The sequence below is a fragment of the Symsagittifera roscoffensis genome, chromosome 6, assembly GCF_963678635.1.
Source record: "Symsagittifera roscoffensis chromosome 6, txSymRosc1.1, whole genome shotgun sequence".
NCBI lineage: Eukaryota > Metazoa > Xenacoelomorpha > Acoela > Convolutidae > Symsagittifera > Symsagittifera roscoffensis.
Genome location: NC_087067.1, coordinates 34,471,360 through 34,493,281, shown reverse-complemented (window position 1 = coordinate 34,493,281; position 21,922 = coordinate 34,471,360). Strand labels below are relative to the sequence as shown.

The following is a 21,922-nucleotide window of genomic DNA, read 5'->3' as shown; positions in this document are numbered from 1 at the left end:
CACTGAAATCACAAATTGATGCAATTCAAAAACCTCAACCACCAACAAATAAAAAAGAAAATTCGAGAATTTCTTGGAATGTTAAATTTCTTAAGTAAAGACGTATATAAAATGCAATTGTACTTAAGACCATTCTATAACTTTCTTAGACAACAAGATAAGTTTGAATGGACAACAGAACATCAAACAAGATTTGAAGAAATCAAAAAACTTCTCACTGAACAAATTTCAAACACAATCCCAGATCCTAATCAACCATTTTATGCAATGTGCGATGCTTTAAATTTTTGCATCGGAGCAGCATTATTACAATCCCACAATGGAACAATAAAAAAAAAATTAAATCAGCAAACTCTCGCTTATTTACACAAGCTGAATTACGACTCTCTACTCTTGTGAGAGAATGCACAGCTATTATATATACTTTAACAGAATATGAATTTTTGATACTTGGATCAAAACGTCCAACAGTTTTAATTACAGACCATAAACCTATCATATATTTTTACACAAAAATCATACATACTTCAGAAAACTCAAAATCACCACTATAAATGAAAATACACAGCTATTTTAGAGTATCAAACACCTGATTTTAAAGTACCATGTCTACCTTTAAGTATGATGTTGATAGCATTCAATTTTTACAACTTTTAAATACAAAAGGACATTTTGGATCAGAAAAAACGTATTCTAATTTTTTACTATATTTTATTACCCCAATGCAACAATTTGGATCAAAGTATTATGCAACGGTTGTATAATATGCCAATCAATTAAACCCTATCCAAATCAAAAACAAATCGCTGAAAAACAAGATTTTAAAGGACAAAGTCTTTATTTTAATCACAGAATATGATTTGACACGAAAGGAACATTTTCACCATCTTCAGAAGGAAACTCATTTATAATGGTAATTGTTGATGCATTTACACATTATGTAGCACTTAAACCAGTACCCTATTGTAATATACAACACTCTACGAACACTGGATAGCTAAATTCGGATTACCCGAAATCCTAGTCACAGACAACGGCACTGAATTTATTAATATTGAAATTATCACATTATGCCACTTATATAATATTAAACACAAACCAGGTACTTCTCATGCCTCTTAGACAAAGGGATTAGTCGAGGGTATCAACCGTTCATTACAAAAGTACCTCAGATGTGTCATTAATGGAAATGATACCCGATATACTGAATGGTCAACATATATAAAGTTATTCCCACTATGGTATAAATCACAAAACACAACAACACTAGGAATGTCACCATATGTAATGGTATTGAACCAAAAACCACGTAAACCAATAATGTTTACAGCAAACGCCCATAAAAACGCACAAGGTTTTTGTCAACCAAACAAAGATTCAATTTGTTATAATTTGCCACTACATACCCATGATGAAGACCATTTCAATTATCCACAAATTTTAAAATTAGCCTCCAGTACACATCAGAATGGTCTTTAAATAGAGATAAAAACACAATGAAATTTATTTAAAAATAACAAAAAACTTGCTGCAAAGACAAAACATAAAAACCCAATTCAATTCACGCTTTACACCAGCAACAGATTTAAAAATGGTAACATTTGTTTTGATTCCTAATTTTACGACATAAAAAAATATTTTCTATAAAATTACAACCAATCCAAAAAGGACCATACTAAATAATTGACAAACCCACTGATGTCACATACAAATTAATTGACACAAATGAAAAAAGAAACTATTCAACACCGAAACAACCTATTACCCTATTACCCAAAAGAATATGCACTCCGTGAATTAACACAGTTAAATTTTTTCACAGGTTTAAAAATTGTTCAAAACAATTCAGGAACTGAATTGAATCACCACAAGGATGAAAAAATGAGTTCAAAAACAGATCAACAAAAAGAATTAGCTCACCAAACATCCCCTAAACAAAAAAGACAAACATCTCAAAAAGAAAGAAAAAGTAGAAAAATGACAGAAAAAATCCTACCACAAGAACAAAAAAAAAATCTGAACATAGAAAATCATCACGACTTAGAAGCCAACCACGAAAAAATTATAAAACATTCATTCCACAATCTAAAATATTGAAGAAAGTTTGATATAGAAAAAAACTTTCATTTTCATTTTCCATCATCTTCTTTTAATTATTTTGAACAATACACATTTTAAAAATAACATGCTGAAAACAGTCGAATAGATCTAGTTCAAAATCAGCCAATAGAAATCATCCAGAATAATCACTTTTTTTATAGCGATACGACATTATTAGCCGCCACATATTCACCTCTAAGCATAACTATAACTATAACATCAAGACCTCCAGGTCAAAAATGAGCAAACCGCTACAAAATGACAACTAAATTAAATATAATCTCAGTATTACGACCCTCCCCTGTCAAGCAGTACAAAGATCAACAAAATTTTTACAACTTAGAACTCAAAAACCCTCCAAGCAAAATTAATAAATTAGTCTAAAGAACATCAATAATATTTTCCCAATCCAGACCTCAAAAACCCTCTAGTCAAAAATGGTAAATTAGCCTAAAGTAAAAAAGATTCATGATCATTTGGCCTAAAGTACAGATATTCCAAAGATACCCCCATTTATCCAACAAATGAAAACATTACTAAGGAGACCTCCCAAACACAAAAAAATAACCCCTCAACAATATTTGACGAAATCCAACCCACTTGTCGAAAAACCAATAAATAATCCGACGCACTCGAATTTAGCCCCAAAAATTGAAAAAGATTTGACAAACAAAAACATTTCTTAAATGCTTCTTTCAACAACAGTCACTAAATTTAATCAAATATTTTCAAACTTTTTCGCAAAACTTTCAAACCTTCTTAAATTTTTTATAAAACTTTTAACTGATCTCATAGAAACTCTATTCATCCTTTTCATGACTTTTTGCAGCCTTTTTTAAATTTTTATTCACTCTTTGAAGTATGAATATCCTTTCCACAATCCTTGGTAACCTCCTCAGGTACGATAATTTGATAACTATTTAAATGTTTTGCAATCTATTTAGTAGAACAGATGTTTTTTTTACTCTTTGTAATTTTTCTCACATTTTTAAAATTTTAACATCACTCATTCTGACAATATGAAAATGTATAAAAAAGGCAATCATTAGCTACTATTCTCTTGTTTCTTTTCATTTAAGAATATTGAAACAAACATAAATTTTCATCATAAAAAGTTCCACTCAAAGAAATTTTTCAAACTTGCTACTCCACAACCCCCACACCATTCCCCACCAACAACAACCCAAGAAAATCCAGCAACACCCACAAGTACCCAAAAGCCCCAATCATCTACTCGCATTTCTTTTCAAGAAAATCCATATACTTTTGAAGAAAGACACGCACAATTATCTGAACCATTAGAACCAGTCAATCGTCAAGCATCTTTAAGCGAACCGCAATACGAACCAACATTTAACATAAACCCACATCTACAACAAGATCTTAACAGAGTAAGACACATAATTCAAAACCCATACACACTCGAAATAAATAGACAAATTATACATCCATGACGAAATAGAAATTTTCAAACTCCAGAGTTCAATTTAATATACCTCAATCACCAACATCAAGTCCCTTAGACCTTTCTAGTAGCACACTACCAGATACACCTCCAACAGCATCACAACAAAGCACTTCAAATATTCCATTCGATTACTTAGGTTCAACCCCCGCATCAGAACAAATTAGAAAAAATCCTTTTAATAACCCAACAACCACAGAACGCCCTCCATATTGGGTGACTAACAAATATCATCACGGTGAACCCAATTTAGTAAACAACCCAGTTGAAGTTTGGTTCGATACAACACTATCTACATTATCCGAAATACTTTCCTTTCCTTCAACACCTTCTTTAAGTCAAATATCACCATCAACGTTTCCCCTAAATTTTCCTACTAATCTTGATTCACGACATCAAGAACAATCATCTCAGAAATCTACGATTAGATTGGAATACATTCGTAGCACCCTCACCATTATTTGGTGAACATCATGAAAATAATAGATTACACAACTGGGCATCAAACAGATTACAATATCGACACAATATTCACAAAGACATACAAGAACATAACATCCAAATATTACAACAAAGCAGTCTCACACTAAAATTCGAACTTACAGTAAGACTAAATTACATTGTTCAACGCCCATTTCCATTCGACCCTCTCCTTATATCACAGCTCAATCTTTACCTCCCCCATTTATAACAACATAAATAATATATGAATACGTTAGATATACAAATAAGACCAAACTTTTCTCTGATTTTTAGAGAACCAAGTTTTTTTTGAAAAGTTTTTTTTTTCTGATTTTTTTCCGAACCAAATCAAAACCCCTCTCCTCGCACAAGACCGCAGGATTTATTAGTAACACACTACGATTGTGAAGAAAACGAACAAAATACACAACACAAATATGCTATAAATCAAGTCACACAAAGTGAAATGGAACCGCAAGCTATAGAAACAATAAATAAAAACATTTTCCGCAAAGAAAGTACATTGTTCAAAAGCTTCCAATGGAAATAAAAGTAGATTGGACCACAAATCTTTCATTCAAAGAAATACATTATCTATAGCACCACAACTATCAAGTTTAAATCGCAACCATCCACCACACTAGTACCACGAAACTTCAGAAACTTAGCACTAGTTAACATCGCAAATTCAAGAACAAATCATATACAAAGTCCAATTCAACACATCGTAACACAACAACCTCAAAATGACGATACATCTGAACAAATAATCGAACAACCACATACAACAAGTTTTGAATCTCAGAACAATCATTTTTTTAGCCCACGGTGAGCCGACAAGTTGGATCCCTTCACCGGTCAATTTCCCATCCAGCCGACCTCCGAAACCCAATTCCCATTATCCAACTTTTTGTTTTCCTGCCACCTGAATCACCCCATTTTAACACATCATCCGGCATGGATTCTGACACCAACTCAGATATCACCGTTTCTTAACACAATTTCCTGTTTTAATAACTCATACATCGAAACCCTAGACGAATTTGCAAACTCCGAACCCAGCCCATCAACATTTTACCAACCCCCTTTCGACCCATTCACTCCCAATCCACAAATGATTCCCCCTCTACCATTTCTCAAGTTTCCCAAGCAACACCGACATACTCCCCTTTACCAATGAACGTCCCAACAACAATTCCCCAGAAACCACGCAAATCTCACAAGAACTAAATAACCTAATATCACTACAGCAACAAATACAACACCCTCACACCCTAACCATTCACAAATTATCATCAAATATAACATTCTCGAACACACCAACTCCTACACCCTCTTCAGATTATACCCCTTCTTTAGTTCAATCCTCAACATCAAACCATTCATCATCCACTACTAACCGTGCATATAGAACATTCAAAAGAAAATTTCCTAACCACCCGTTTCCCTCAAAACCCGGAACAGCTCGCGATTATGTAAATCACCCTGACCACATTAATATTCCCGAGTTTCTCCAAAATTCCCTGCCCCTCTTCTCCCAATATACCATTAGTCATTCCAACCCCCACACTGAACAACCCCACTATGTCGATGAGCACGTACTAATCCCCACACTTCATTGGACATCATTTTGTTATTTCTCAAATCCGCTCTGTATACCACTAAATAACACACCTCACGAAGTAGAAAAAAGTAAAATTGACCTTTTTAGACTAACTACAGCACCAACACCTAGACAATTTACGCATGTAGGGTATAAAAAGCTATTAAAAATTTTCACTGCACCCCGAGCTAATGATTACTCCATTGAATACTATGATCACAACATCATCAGACCTAACCAAAATCATTTTCTCGACAAAGATAAGTTCGCTAACCCACAATTAACCGAAAAATTTTTCATCCAAACACCCTACAATTTTACACTAAGCTCACTAGATAAAAAACAGGACCACATCATTTCCAAAGCACTAATCGACATCCAAGCTTATGAATAATTTTACGATAAATTTGAAACTTTTTCACTAACCTTTCACTTCCTCACTCCAAAAGAACGAAATCTGCACTGTTCAGACGACATCATGTTAAGAACTAAACAAACGCATACTTACACATATTATAGATTCATTCAAAATCATTTTAGTTTACACACGCAATCACCACAACCCCACCATCGTTTTCAGTTTATTAATTCAAAGTACACTTCACCATTTTTCTTAAATTTCACCTACTGTATAAAAAACACTAACTTCCAAGGAGTCCTCAAAAATTACGACTCAATCACCCAAATGTATATATTTTGTCCACTAACCAAGACTTTCAATGTAGAAGATTCCCGACCCCTCATTGTCCCGCATGAATATATCCCGACAACATCTCGAAGTTTCAATTTTAGAATTTATCCACAACACTAAGTATAATCACAAGCTTTTTAACATAATTGAGAACACACCTCATGAGTTTTTCATTGGCACTGAAGAACTAAAAACCAGGAAAGCACTTGAATTGCTTTGGCCACTGCTCGAAACTAAAACCATCTTTCACATCATAGCAAAATTACTAACCACATCAGAATCAATACACAATATCTTCCCTCATGGCTTCTTCCCCGATATTTAGGGAAGTATGAATTAAATAATTTAACAATAATAAATTCAAAATAAACTAAACATTTCTTATTAAATTGTTTCTTCATTAGTCTTTAGATCACCATCATCTACAAACAGAAAACAGAATTAAAAAAATGCAAACTCTTTTATACATTATAAACTTTTCAAATTGCAAACTCTTTTATAAATCATACACTTTTCTTAACTAGCCGCAATAAATGACGCAGTAAAAATTCTTCTCCTTAGCAGTAAATTCATCTATAAATTCTTTTACCCAATGTAGCAAACCTAAATACAATGAAAAAATTTTATCAATTCAATCCCCACAAAGCAGTAAATTTAAAATTTTTAGCATTAAATTTTTACAAATGTCAGCAGCACTAATCTTTTCAAGAATCAATCGCACACAAATTCTATCCACACTCGCACAGCTCGCACACGACGAAATGTTTAAAATAATTATTTCAAATTTTAACTTTCACTAATAACAACTGAAACTAATAATAACAAGTTTCAAACTTTCTCCTAACCCGGTTGGAAACGAATTATATATTAATTCTAACTAACCAACGCAGCCTACTAAAAACCATAAAGCACAAACTAACAGCATTACTAAGAAAAGAAACCCCACGGTACCCAAACTGGACTAAACCAGCTTAAAGAACCGATACTTTGTTCTTTTGAAGACTATTGATAAGTCTTAAAAAGAAAGCATAAAACACCAAAAAGTCGAAAGACAAACCCAAACCAAACAATTTGATTTTTGAGAAAAGGAAACAACTAAAACAACAAATGGAAAAAACCACAAACAAACACGATACAAAAGGTTAACACAAAACAGGACCCCATAAAAAAACCAGCATGAAATCTTACCCTCACTCCTGGCCTAACCCACCAGAAGAGGACCACGTCCTGAGAATGCTTAATTGCCGGCCTAACCCACCGTGTTAGAACCCACGCTTTGTGACACCCTCCTTATTTTTGATAAGAGGTACTCAAGTGTGAAAAACTCTTTTAAAATACCTCAACTAAAAATAAAAGCTTCTGCGATAAAAACTAATAAAAAATCATAATTTAAAAGAAGAACTACTTAAACACTTATTTATGTAAATTATATATTGCAGTGATATAGATCATACACAATCACGAAGACAAAGCAACAGGCAGCTAGGACAACCTCATCACACATAACCCATAGAATGGCTGATTACAACCGATATGCCGCTCACAACCACAACTCAAAGGATTTGAAGCACGACTTGACTACGAAGCAAAGGACTTCATTGAAACAGACCAATGACCACCTCGATGTTCAGGTATACGTTCAGATCTGAGTTACAGGTCATTCCCTCCAAACTCGAGCTTCACGCCTTCCCAATTTAGATCAAAATACAGTTCTCCACTTCAATCAAGAACAGACGATCATAACAAACCATTTTGAAATCAAATTGATTTCGTTTACGGTCTCAGTCATCGTTGAATGACAAAGAGAAATCTACAATTCCAGCTTCCTGGAGCTTTCTCCTCCAAGAATGGAATAGAAATGATACTCGCGAAATACAAACAATCAACCATCCATCCTCCATTAGAGAAAGAAGTCAAAGAACAAAAATTCTGTAAACCCCGGATGGGTGGAACCTGATCCAAACTATATAGTACTATTGGTTATAAATTAGATAATTTATCCCTATAAAAAATAAAGACCAACCAATAATACTCAATCTAACTAACAACCCATTTATTTGTAAGTGCTGAAATTACTTGTATTTTTAGCACCAGAGCATTCTGAATTTAACTTACAACTCAGTTGCTTTTTCCAAGAGACCGACTCGTAACAAACCAGTATACTCTAGATCTATTGAGACTAAGAGATATAAGAGTAAGGTTACGATCGGTATTAGACTAAGAAGTTGCACGTTTCTATCCGGACGAAAATAAGATAGCGTGATGAGCAGACGGTGTACCCTATCTGAAATTACTATATGAGTTAGAGATTTATCCCAACTCACATGCGATCTCTTTGAAGAAAAAAAATGGTTTGCGTAAAACGGAGCAAAGGATTTAAAAACAAAAAATATAAGTCCGCCTCAACATGAAATGATTATTTCTGCCCAACAAACGACGCAACACGAGGCTACTAGGCCGATATAACATACGACGAAACCTATAACGACGAACAACTCTAAATGAAAAAAAATTGAGTTGATAAATTTACGAGCAAGATAAAAAACAAATTTCGATTGGAACGAAAATTGCAAATGCTCGAAATACGTGTGATGCACTTTACTACACCAGAGGCCTGCATGAGATGAGAACCTTGAACAACGTGGTTGAAGGGAACAAGTCTAGAACCCGATCGCACTACACCTGTTTTTTTTTTCAAGTGTAAAAAAGCAAAAAAAAATTGACCAAACGGAACTTACGGTGCCTGGTAAAGGATTTTTTACCCTATGAAGAACACTTTCAAAGGCTAGTCAGCATTAGGGGGGAGAAGTTAACAAGATACTACAAAAGTTTAAGTTGCTGAGTAGGCAAGAGAACAAGGAATGAGCTTGTTTTCAAATAGCCTATCCCTGAGTATATATGCGTGGGTCATCGTCTTGGACAGAAATTGGGTAGAATACTCGCCAATTTACGCCACAGTGCTGCTCTGTTATGACATCTACCATTCCCACTTTGAAGGGACCAGAACCGGGAGGGATGCCTCGGAGCGTCTCGTTGGTGGGTGGTTTTCGTCGCGACATTGATGGTAGTTTATCGTATAACAATTTAAATACCGAAGTTATACAGGAAATCATGCTTGATTTTGTGGATGAGCAAGGTTGCCAAGATTTGATGCGAAAGACTTGATTTTAAATTGAATATTGCGGTTAGAAGAAACAAACGAAGTACGCAAGTTAAGAAGATTGTGAGATAAGCAGTTAAACAAATAGCTCTAGAAACGTAAACACGTATAATATCTGCTCAGGGTGCTAATCTAGGATTTTCTCGAGGGGGGAGGGGTTGTCAGGTGGGAAAAGTGGTATATTTTCTAGTTTTGTTGACCTTTTTTTGAGTAGACCAAATTCAGTTTTAGAGCAGCGCTGCCAGAACATTAGAGGACCCAATTTTGACATTAGAAGACCCAAGTTTTTTGACGAGGCAGGTAAAAAGCCGTGTTTCTATCCCGGGTTCAGTTGACAGAAAAATTATCGCGTTTTTAGAGATATCGCAGCGATTACCATCTATGGTTCAGTCTAAGATCAGGGTCACCTTATGCATGATCAGGACTAAATCATTGCTGAATTAGCGGTAATTTTCCAGGTCTGAATCAGACATAAGCCATCCAAGGATCAGAGATAGAATTTCAGAGCAAAAGCCCCGAAGATCTATGAATTACAGATATCTCATTCCTGAAAATTCCTGACTTGTCATGAAAAATTTCGTTAAAAATTCAGTCAAAATTTGGGGAAAATCACAAACATTTCAGAATAAATTACAGTGAAAATCATGTTAAAAATGGGGAAACAATGAGTATGAAGTTGCTAGTTTTCTACTCCAGTTCATAAACTGGTTCACGGCGCGGGTACGGTTTTTCAACCGACATCTTCTTTTGTGTAATTTTATACTATATTATACGCAATGTTTAATTTTATTGGATTTATTTTCTCTTTATTAAAAGGAAATTAACACACATGCGCAACCCACACTTAAGTAAAAAAAACAAGCAAGCGTAGCACGCATACTTTTTGCAGAATTTTTTGGAATATTTCCAACATTCATAAACAAAATACTTTTAGGTGCACAAATGAAAGAATACAATACAAAAATATCAACTACACCAAACACATATGACGAATCACAGAATAACACAAACACACTACCTACAGCACCACAACTACCAAGTTTAAATCGCAACCATCCACTATCACTAGTAGCACAAAATTTCAGAAACTTAGCACTAGTAAACATCGCAAATTCAAGAACAAATCATATACAAAGTCCAATTCAACACATCGTAACACAACAACCTCAAAATGACGATACATCTGAACAAATAGTCGAACAACCACATACAACAAATTTTGAATCTCAGAACAATCATTTTTTTATCCCACGGTGAGCCGACAAGTTGGATCCCTTCACCGGTCAATTTCCCATCCAGCCAACCTCCGAAATCCAATTCCCATTATCCAACTTTTTGTTTTCCTGCCACCTGAATCACCCCATGTTAACACATCATCCGGCATGGATTCTGACACCAACTCAGACGTCACCATTTTCTAACACAGTTTCCCAATTTAATAACTCATACATCAAAACCCTAGACAAATTTGCAAACTCCGAACCCAGCTCATCAACATTTTCCCAACCCCCATTTCGACCCATTCTCTCCCAATCCACAAATGATTCCCCCTCTACCATTTCTCATGTTTCCCAAGCAACCCCAACATACTCCCACTTACCAATGAACATTCCAACAATAATTCCCCAGAAACCACGCAAATCTCACAAGAACTAAATAACCTAATATCACTACAGCAACAAATACAACACCCTCACACCCTAACCATTCATCAAGTATCATCAAATATAACATTCTCAAACACACCAACTCCTACACCCTCTTCAGATTATACCCCTTCTTTAGTTCAATCCTCAACATCAAACCATTCATCATCCACTACTAACCGTGCATATAGAACATTCCAAAGAAAATTTCCTAACCACCCGTTTCCCCCAAAACCCGGAACAGCTCGCGATTATGTAAATCGCACTGACCACACTAATATTCCCGAGTTTCTCCAAAATTCCCTACACCTCTTCTCCCAATATACCATTAGTCATTCCAACCCCACACTGAACAACCCCACTATGTCGATGAGCACGTACTAAACCCACACTTCATTGGACATTATTTTATTATTTCTCAAAACCGCTTTGTAGACCACTAAATAACACACCTCACGAAGTAGAAAGAAAAAAAACTTGACCTTTTTAGACTAACTACAGCACCAACACCTAGTCAATTTACGCATGTAGGGTATAAGAAGCTTTTAAAAATTTTCATTGCACACCGAGCTAATGATTACACCATTGAATACTATGATCACAACATCATCAGACCTAACCAAGATCGTTTTCTCGATGAAGATAAGTTCGCTAACCCACAATTAACCGATAATATTTTCATCCAAACACCCTACAATTTTACACTAAGCTCACTAGATAAAAAACACGACCACATCATTTCCAAAGCACTAACCGACATCCAAGCTTATGAATCATTTTACGATAAATTTGAAACTTTTTCACTAACCTTTCACTTCCTCACTCCAAAAGAACAAAATCTGCACTGTTCACACGACATCATGTTAAGAACTAAACAAACGCATACTTACACGTAATATAGATTCATTCAAAATCATTTTAATTTACACACGCAATCACGACAACCCACCATCGTTTTCGGTTTATTAATTCAAAGTACACTTCACCATTTTTCTTAAATTTCATCTACTGTATTAAAAACACTAACTTCCAAGGAGTCCTCAAAAATTACGACTCAATCACCCAAATGTATATATTTTGTCCACTCACCAAGACCTTTAATGTAGAAGAATCCCGACCCCTCATTGTCCCGCATGAATGTATTCAACCTATAGAAATCCTAATATTAGAATTCATTCACAATACTAAATATAATCACAAGCTTTTTAACCTCATCCAGCTTACCAATCACGAGTTTTCCATTGGCACTGAAGAACTAAACACCATCAAAGCACTTGAATGGCTTTGGCCACTGCTCGAAACTAAAAACATCTTTCACATATTAGCAAAATTACTAAACACATCAGAATCAATTCACAATATCTTCCCTCATGGCTTCTTCCCCGATAATTAGGGAAGTATGAATTAAATAATTTAACACTAATAAATTCAAAATAAATTAAACGTTTCTTATTAAATTGTTTCTTCATTAGTCTTTAGATCACCATCATCTACAAACAGAAAACAGAAATAAAAAAATGCAAACTCTTTTATAAATTATAAACTTTTCAAATTGCAAACTCTTTTATAAATCATAAACTTTTCTTAACTAGCCGCAATAAATGACGCAGTAAAAATTCTTCTCCTTAGCAGTAAATTCATCTATAAATTCTTTTACCCAATGCCAATATTTTACATAATTACAATGAAAAAAATTTAATAAATTCAATCCCCACAAAGCAGTAAATTTAAAATTTTTAGCATTAAATTTTTACAAATGTCAGCAGTACTAACCATTTCAAGAATCAATCGCACACAATTTCTTTCCACACTCGCACAGCTCGCACACGACGAAATGTTTAAAATAAAGCTTTCAAATTTTAACTTTCACTAATAACGACTCAAACTAATAATAACAAGTTTCAAACTTTTTTTTAACCCGGTTGGAAAGGAATTATATATTAATCCCAACTAACCAACGCAGCCTACTAAAAACCATAAACCTCAAACTAAAAGCATGACTAAGAAAAGAAACCCCACGGTACCCAAACTGGACTAAACCAGCTTAAAGAACCGATAATTTATTCTTTTGAAGACTATTGATAAGTCTAAAAAAGAAAGCATAAAACACCAAAAAGTCGAAAGACAAACCCAAACCAAACAATTCGATTTTTGAGAAAAGGACACAACTAAAACAACAAAAGGAAAAAACCAGAAACAAACACGATACAAAAGGTTAACACAAAACAGGACCCCATAAAAAAACCAGCATGAAATCTTACCCTCACTCCTGGCCTAACCCACCAGAAGAGGACGACGTCCTGAGCATGCTTAAGAGCCGGCCTAACCCACCGTGTTAGAACCCACCTTTTGTGACACACTCTTTATTTTTGATAAGAGTTACTCAAGTGTGAGAAACTCTTTTAAAATAACTGAACTAAAAATAAAAGCTTCTGCGATAAAAACTGATAAAAAATCATAACTTAAAATAAGAACTAACAAAACACTTATTAATGTAAATTATATATTGCAGTGATATAGATCATACACAATCACGAAGGCAAAGCAACAGGCAGCTAGGACGACCTCATCACGCATAACTCACAGAATGGCTGATTACAACCGATATGCCGCTCACAATCACAACTCAAAGGATTTGAAGTACGACTTGACTACGAAGCAAAGGACTTCATTGAAAAAGACCAATGACCACCTCGATGTTCAGGTATACGTACAGATCCGAGTTACAGGGCATTCCCTCCAAACTCGAGCTTCACGCCATTCCCAATTTAGATCGAAATACAGTTCTCCACACCAATCAAGAACAGACGATCATAACAAACCATTTTGAAATCAAATTGATTTTGTTGACGGTCTCAGTCGTCGTTGAATGACAAAGTGAAATCTACAATTCCAGCTTCCTGGAGCTTTCTCCTTCAAGAACGTAATAGAAATGATGCTCGCGAAATACGAACAATCAACCATCCATCCTCCATTACAGAAAGAAGTCAAAGAACAAAAACTCTGTAAACCCCGGATGGGTGGAACCTGATCCAAACTATATAGTATTATTGGTTATAAATTAGATATTTTATCCCTATAAAATAATAAAGACTAACCAATCATACTCAATCTAACTAACAACCCATTTATTTATAAGTGCTGAAATTACTTGTAATTTCAGCACCAGAGCATTCTGAATTTAACTTACAACTTAGTTGCTTTTTCCAAGAGACCGACTCGTAACAAACCAGTATACTCTAGATCTATTGAGACTAAGAGATATAAGAGTAAGGTTACGATCGGTATTAGACTAAGAAGTTGCACGAATCTATCCGGCCGAAAATAAGATAGCGTGACGAGCAGACGGTGTACCCTATCTGAAATTACTCTATGAGTTAGAGATCCATCCCAACTCACATGCGATCTCTTTGAAGAAAAAAAAATGGTTTGCGTAAAACGGAGCAAAGGATTTAAAAACAAAAAAATATAAGTCCGCCTCAACATGAAATTATTATTTCTGCCCAACAAACGACGCAACACGAGGCTACTAAGCCGATATAACATACGACGAAACCTATAACGACGAACAACCCTAAATGAAAAAAAATTGAGTTGATAATTTTACGAGCAAGATAAAAAACAAATTTCGATTGGAACGAATATTGCAAATGCTCGAAATACGCGTGATGGACTTTACTACACCAGAGGCCTGCATGAGATGAGAACCAAGAACAAAGTGGTTGACGGGAACAAGTCTAGAACCCGATCGCACTACACCTGTTTTTTTTTTTCAAGTGTAAAAAAGCCAAAAAAAATGACTAAACGGAACTTACGGTGCCTAGAAAAAGATTTTTCACCCTATGAAGAACATTTTCAAAGGCTAGTCAGCATTAGGGGGGAGAAGTTAACAAGATACTACAAAAATTTAAGTTGCTGAGTAGGCAAGAGAACAAGGAATGAGCTTATTTTCAAATAGCCTATCCCTGAGTATATATGCTTGGGTCATCGTCTTGGGCAGAAATTGGGTAGAATACTCGCCCATTCACGCCACAGTGCTGCTCTGTTATGACATCTACCATTCCCACTTTGAAGGGACCAGAACCGGGAGGGATGCCTCGGGGCGTCTCGTTGGTGGGTGGTTTTTGTCGCGACATTGATGGTAGTTTAGCGTATAACAATTTAAATACTGAAGTTATACAGGAAATCATGCTTGATTTTGTGGTTGAGCAAGGTTGCCAAGATTTGATGCGAAAGACTTGATTTTAAATTGAATATTGCGGTTAGAAGAAACAAACGAAGTACGCAAGATAAGAAGATTGTGAGATAAGCAGTTAAACAAATAGCTCTAGAAACGTAAACACGTATCATATCTGCTCAGGGTGCGGATCTAGGATTTTCTCGAGGGGGGGGGGGGGGTGTTTGCCAGGTGGGAAAAGTGGTATATTTTCTAGTTTTGTTGACCTTTTTTTGAGTCGACCAAATTCAGTTTCGGAGCAGCGCTGCCAGAACATTAGAGGACCCAATTTTGACATTAGAAGACCCAAGTTTTTTGACGAGGCAGGTAAAAAGCCGTGTTTCTATCCCGGGTTGAGTTGACAGAAAAATTATCGCGTTTTTAGAGATATCGCAGTGATTACCATCTATGGTTCAGTCTAAGATCAGGGTCACCTTATGCATGATCAGGACTAAATCATGGCTGAATTAGCGCTAATTTTCCAGGTCTGAATAAGACATAAGCCATCCATGGATCAGAGATAGATTTTCAGTGCAAAAGCCCCGAAGATCTATGAACTACAGATATCTCATTCCTGAAAATTCCTGACTTGTCATGAAAAATTTCGTTAAAAATTCAGTCAAAATTTGGGGAAAATCACAAACATTTCAGAATAAAAAACAGTGAAAATCATGTTAAAAATGAGGCAACAATGAGTATGAAGTTGCTAGTTTTCTACTCCAGTTCATAAACTGGTTCACGGCGCGGGTACGGTTTTTCAACCGACATCTTCTTTTGTGTAATTTTATCTTCGATTCATATGTTAGTACCTTTCAGGAGAAGATCCAAGTTGTTTTGCACGAAGTCCCGAAATTTTATAGCGTCATACTCGCACTTGACTCTCGCAAATACTCTCACAGTTTTGGAAAAAATTGACTAAAAAACCGCGTGTTTTTTGGCGAGCTCTCTTCCTCAAAGTAAGTATATATTGGCGCCAAAGGCGCATTGAGAAAAAAAGGTTAGTCAGCCAAAAATGGATTTCTTGAAAAAAGTGTCAAAGGGGGGCCCTTTGGGTTGGCAGAGATTCAAATCCTTAAGAGGGAAAAAGCGTCCACCCCGTACCTCCCAAATCCGCTCCTGTATCTGCTGATTAAAAAAAGCAAAACAAATCGTAGTTAGTTAACACTTTTCGTAATGAGTTATCATTAATTGAAAAAATTCAAAAAAATCAAAAAAAAAGTTATCTTAAGCTGCCCGGAATTCTACCACTGACTTTTCGACTTTGACGGTTGTTCCGATATTTAAATCGCGACCAAAAATCCATAGCCCGATTAGGGTTTTCTAGTCGCGTAGATAGTCTAGAAATATCGTATTTCAGTCGCAATGGTCCAAAAACTATCGCGATATGATCTGAAAAAAAAGTGGCGACATCGTCTTAAATTAAGTCATCGAAGTCAAAATCAGAAAACAATAAATTACGATGCGATCGATTTAAGATTTCTTAAGATCTGCAGTTGGTGAGAATCATTCTTCCGCCGAGAGTCTCCCGAGCAGCACGCAGAAAGGAGGAGCAGCAGACAACAGAAAGGGTGCAGGGGGAGGGGGCAGGCGTCAGTCGGTGCAGCTGGATCAGCTTACTCGGGAGCAGATTGCGAGGCAGATTCTGAACGAAGTGTTTCCTCCTAAACTCATTCGGACACCAGATGGACAGCAGTTCATCCAGGAGGCAAAGCAGCTCTTAACTGGCTTTAGTTTTTTATATGTCTCAAGACACTTCCTTATACAAATTACGGTATGACATTTAAAAAAAGTTTTACAAAGACCGATACGTATCATTGTTCCTGCAATTTAAAAAACAATTTGGAAAAGGCTAGTCATACAACTTTGTTGTATGAAAAAATACTACTCGTAGACCTTTCATGCAATTCTCTGAACTTATGGAATTGTATGGAAAGAGTGTATGATTGGCATTTTTCCACAGTTGAAAATTGTATGATTAGCATTTTTGGTCAACCCGGGTCTATGTGTGAGTGTGCGTGTGTCTGTGTTGAAGGTGAGTGGGTCAGAGTACAATGAGGAGGACATAGAGATGATGGAGTGGAAGATAGAGGAGAAATTGCAGCAGCCGCAGGAGGGGGTCCGGTTGAGAGGAGTGTGTGACACCAGATATAACATATACGAACAGGTAAGCAAGCCATGTACCGCCACCCCGCCACCCCCGCCACGTCACGCCACGCCACGCCACGCCACGCCACGCCACGCTAACCACTATATTACCCCACGCGGAACAACTGCAGCCCATTAGGCAACCACACACTAACTCCAATCACCTATAAAAAGAATAGAATACAGAGTCAACTTCTAACTTTTTCGTAACCGACCATTTTTATGTTAACATGAAAATAAGCCGCACAGGAAAAAGAAATAGATGCTGATGAGTTTAGATGGGAGAAGATGGTTTTAGAATTGTTCGTTTCTTTTCTTGTTAAAAGTCAATGGATGCAGTTAGGACTCCTAAATAGTTCTGGATTTTTTTTTGAGTTTTTTTTCGGAAAAAGTCTTTGAACGCCCTAAAAATGCTCTCGAAAGGGAATGTACTTATCGGCCAAGTGTTCATTAGTTGGGTTAGTTTTATCAAAAAATTATCAATAATAAAATTGTCTTGAAAATCATAGGTTAAAGGCCAAATAATTTTATTTTGAATTTCGAAGGATGAAATTTTAAAGAGTCAATAAATGTAGTTCAGACTCTTATAAAATTCACTATGATTGTTTTCAGAAATCTTTAAAATGTTCAGACTTAAATTTAGCTTTTTGCTGTGTGACTTTTAATTTCCTTTTAAGTTCACTTCATTTTCTTTGTTAAACTAATGAACAGGAAAAGTGTAAGAGTCTCCAAAAAACGTGATCATATTCCAGTTTCGAAATAGGAATTTACTACTCAGATTTCCCAGCAAAATATTATTTTAATTTTTGATCAAGCTTTCTCCAATTGGGTTAATTTTATGAAAAACTAGCTCGTCCACTGCAGCTAAAGCTGCCCTGAAAAATGGCAACGTTTATGTTTACCAGACAAATAGCTTGAATGGACGGATGGTTAATTGATTGTAGGTTTAGATGGATTAAATTATGACTGGCTGATCGTATGGATGGCATGGTCGATGAAGTTTTGGTTGTATAGTGGAATGCAGGATGGAGGGACGACTGATTGGATGAATGGCCATGTCGATGGATGACTGGTGGGATGCATGGATGGCTAGATGAATAGATGTCTAGTTCGATTATGACTAGCTGGATGAATAACTGGCTAAACGTTTGAATGGACTGGCAAATGGATTGCCGGTTAGTTGATGGCTGGCTGAGATAGGTGGACCACTGGATGAGTAGATGGCAGGATGGTTGGATAAGTTGGGTTGATAGATGGATGGCTGATCGACTGGTTCGATGAAAGGCAGGATAGATGAACGGTTAATCAAATGGGCTGCATGGATGGACAAACAATTGGACGGCTAAATAGATCGTTGACTGGATGAATCAATCGATGGCGTGAAGGATAGTGGCTCAGTCCATGGCCAAATGGGTGTGTTAATGGGAGTAAAGAGACGCGCTACACTGTTTGTTGTATCCATGAATGCTCAGATGGCCAACTGGATGGCTGGTTGGAGTAAAGGGTGGTTTGAGCGATGGCGAAATTGATGGATCGTTGCTTGAATGGATGGCTGGTCAGTTGGATGATTGATGACTGATTGATTGGATGGTTAGATAGACGGTTGACGGGAAAGATGGCCAGATGAAAGGACAGATGACTTGAGGGATTCGTCCAGCCAATCATCCAAGCAATTGGTCATAAAATCAATCAATAGGATGATTGAATTTTATGACCAATTACTTGGATGACTGGTTAGACGAATAAATGGATGACTTGATGGTTGGCGGCTTGAATGGATGGAAAAAAGGATGAATGGATGGCTAAAGGCATTACTGGCCTATAAATGAAAGATTTGTTTGATAGCTGATGGGTGTATACAGAGCCAATATAGACACAAATGAAAAACTAATATTGAGCCACCCGCTGCAAATAACTATCGGTCACAAGCCCGAGACTTGGCCGTCTAGTTGCGGCTGTTGGCTTTAACCAGCTATCAGATGGTCAATAATGGGGGATGGGCCTGGCGAACATCAGTGAATTAGGGTTATACCGTTATTAAAACAAAAAAAAATAAACTATTCTACTGCTACGCATCCAGCGGTTACCGGAACGCCCGACCGAGCCGCTTCGGTTGACCAAGCTACGACGGCTCAAACTGCTTTCAGCATTCCAAGTAAGCCTCTCATTCCAGCCAAACAATCTCTCAAATTGACAAACAGGTTTGCCTCATGATGCTTTTGTGTCTTTTCTGGAACCAGATCCAAACTTGAATTTATTATTGGTTATAATTTAGATATTTTATCCCTATAAAATATTAAAGACTAACCAATCACACTCCACCAAACTAACAACTCACTTATTTGTAAGTGCTGAAATTACTTGTAAGTGCTGAAATTACTTGTAATTTCAGCACCAGAGCGATTTGAATTTAACTTACAACTTAGTTGCTTTCTCCAATAGACCGAATCGTAACAAAACCAGTATACTCTAGATCTATTGAGATTAAGGGATATAAGAGTAAGATTAAGATCGGTCTTAGACTAAGAAGTTGCACGAATCTATCCGGCCGAAAATAAGATAGCGTGACGAGCAGACGGTGTACCCTATACGAAATTACTCTATGAGTTAACCTTAGAACTTAACTCATCTGGTGCGACCATAAGTCTCGAACAAGACCTTAAAAACAAATTAGCTTAGAACTAACCAAATAGGTTAGACTTAGGCAAGAAACATTTCCAAAAAGGTTACGTGACAACAATTTCATTGAAAGGTCTCCACGACTCAATAGATCAGAGCCATTATTCCGAACAATACGAGAACTACCCGGTATTGGAAGAAGACCTCGGAAAAGAAACGATATACGATTACAAAGGAACTTACCATTAAATTTCATGATCGTACGTCAAAAGCCAACACAAACTTTTTTATTTAGAATTCTGATAGCATTGAATTTAGATTTTCATTTGCAAACAGAGTATCTCTGAAGAACAATCTTCAATGACAATTACAGGCGCTAAACGTATTATTGTACAATAACAACTGATAGGAACATCTCTAGTCGTTCTCTTCAAAAATCTCAACTTAGTTATTTTAAAAAAATAGCTGGAAAAATTATTTATTGAAAAAAAATTACAAAAATTAATTGGTAAAAACACGAATTGTTAGTATATAAAAATCATCTCATCATCTTAGCTTCATCATCTAAAACATAACAGCGAATCATAATTCCATTAATATCATCAAAAACTCATAAAACCAAATTTTTTTATCAATTAAACCTTAGCTTAATTTATAAAGGCCTATCCTATTTCTTATTTTCATTTAAATTAAGCTTCTTAAAATTAACAGATCATCAAGGCTTCCCTTGGATCTTTTTCACTTTTATCTAAATTAAACTTAATTTCATTAATTTTTTATCCTGATTATCATGGCTTATCCTGGGATCAAATAGAACAATTTTGTTCTCCCCCTCACCATTATTAAAGTCTCTAACGACCTCAAACGTCGATTCACTACCCAACCTTTTCTCAAGACCCAGGACTAATAGAAAATTTTCAATCAAACTAATCATTCTAATTAGGATAAACAGTAAAAAAAACTTCGGTTATTCATCCTTCACTTGACCCCCCCCCCTTACCTGACCCAGGATAATACTTAAACTTAGTAAGTTTAAAATAGTATTTAACGAACTTCTTGTGTTCTAATTATACCTGAAACTTGTGAATCGATTTACTACTCTCCAACCCTTGATCACGATCACTACCCCTAAGTAAGATTAAGTAAGTTAACACCTTAACTTAGACTAGTCACGAGAAAGTAACAATAATTCTCCGGAATTGACATATGATTTTCTCTCCAACCCCGAATACAAGACCCAAGTTAGGCTAACCCGAAAAAATTGTAAGAACTAACAGTCTAAGCATCAAAAATCACTAATCCAAACTTTGCATCCGTCATCCTAAACCTTATGTCACTAGACAACAAAGGAAATAAACAAACAATCATGTTACACAATTGTGAAACAAACAACAAAAAGTATGACCTCGTAATTACTCCACACAAACAAACAATAGGACATATTAGAACAAAATGACGGACAATCGCAAGAAAACTTTTAAGCAAACAAAGACAAATTACACGAAAAAGATTTTCAAAGCGAAGAAACGCAGTCTCCGAATCAGAAACCAGTAATTTAAAAGAACTTTACATAAACAAAAATCATCAAGTTAATGATACATTGTATTTTTCCGACTCAGAAACCACACCACAACCATCAATACAAGGATAACGAAGAATAAAAAAAACTTACAAAAACAAACCAGTGCGTCTATACAATTGGAATCAACCAAAAAAAACACATTGAAAACTACACATTGACAGTCATAAAAACACAAAAATGAGTCAAAACGAAGAAAGCGATGATGGAAACTCCATTTTTCCATTTTTAATCAA

At 35.9% G+C, this 21,922-nt stretch overlaps 1 pseudogene; it reads left to right on the top strand.

The window, feature by feature from the left end:
* Positions 1–7,835: 7,835 nt before the first annotated feature.
* The window catches only part of LOC134848697 (GATA zinc finger domain-containing protein 14-like), a 57,435-nt pseudogene continuing 43,348 nt past the window's right edge, over positions 7,836–21,922 (top strand).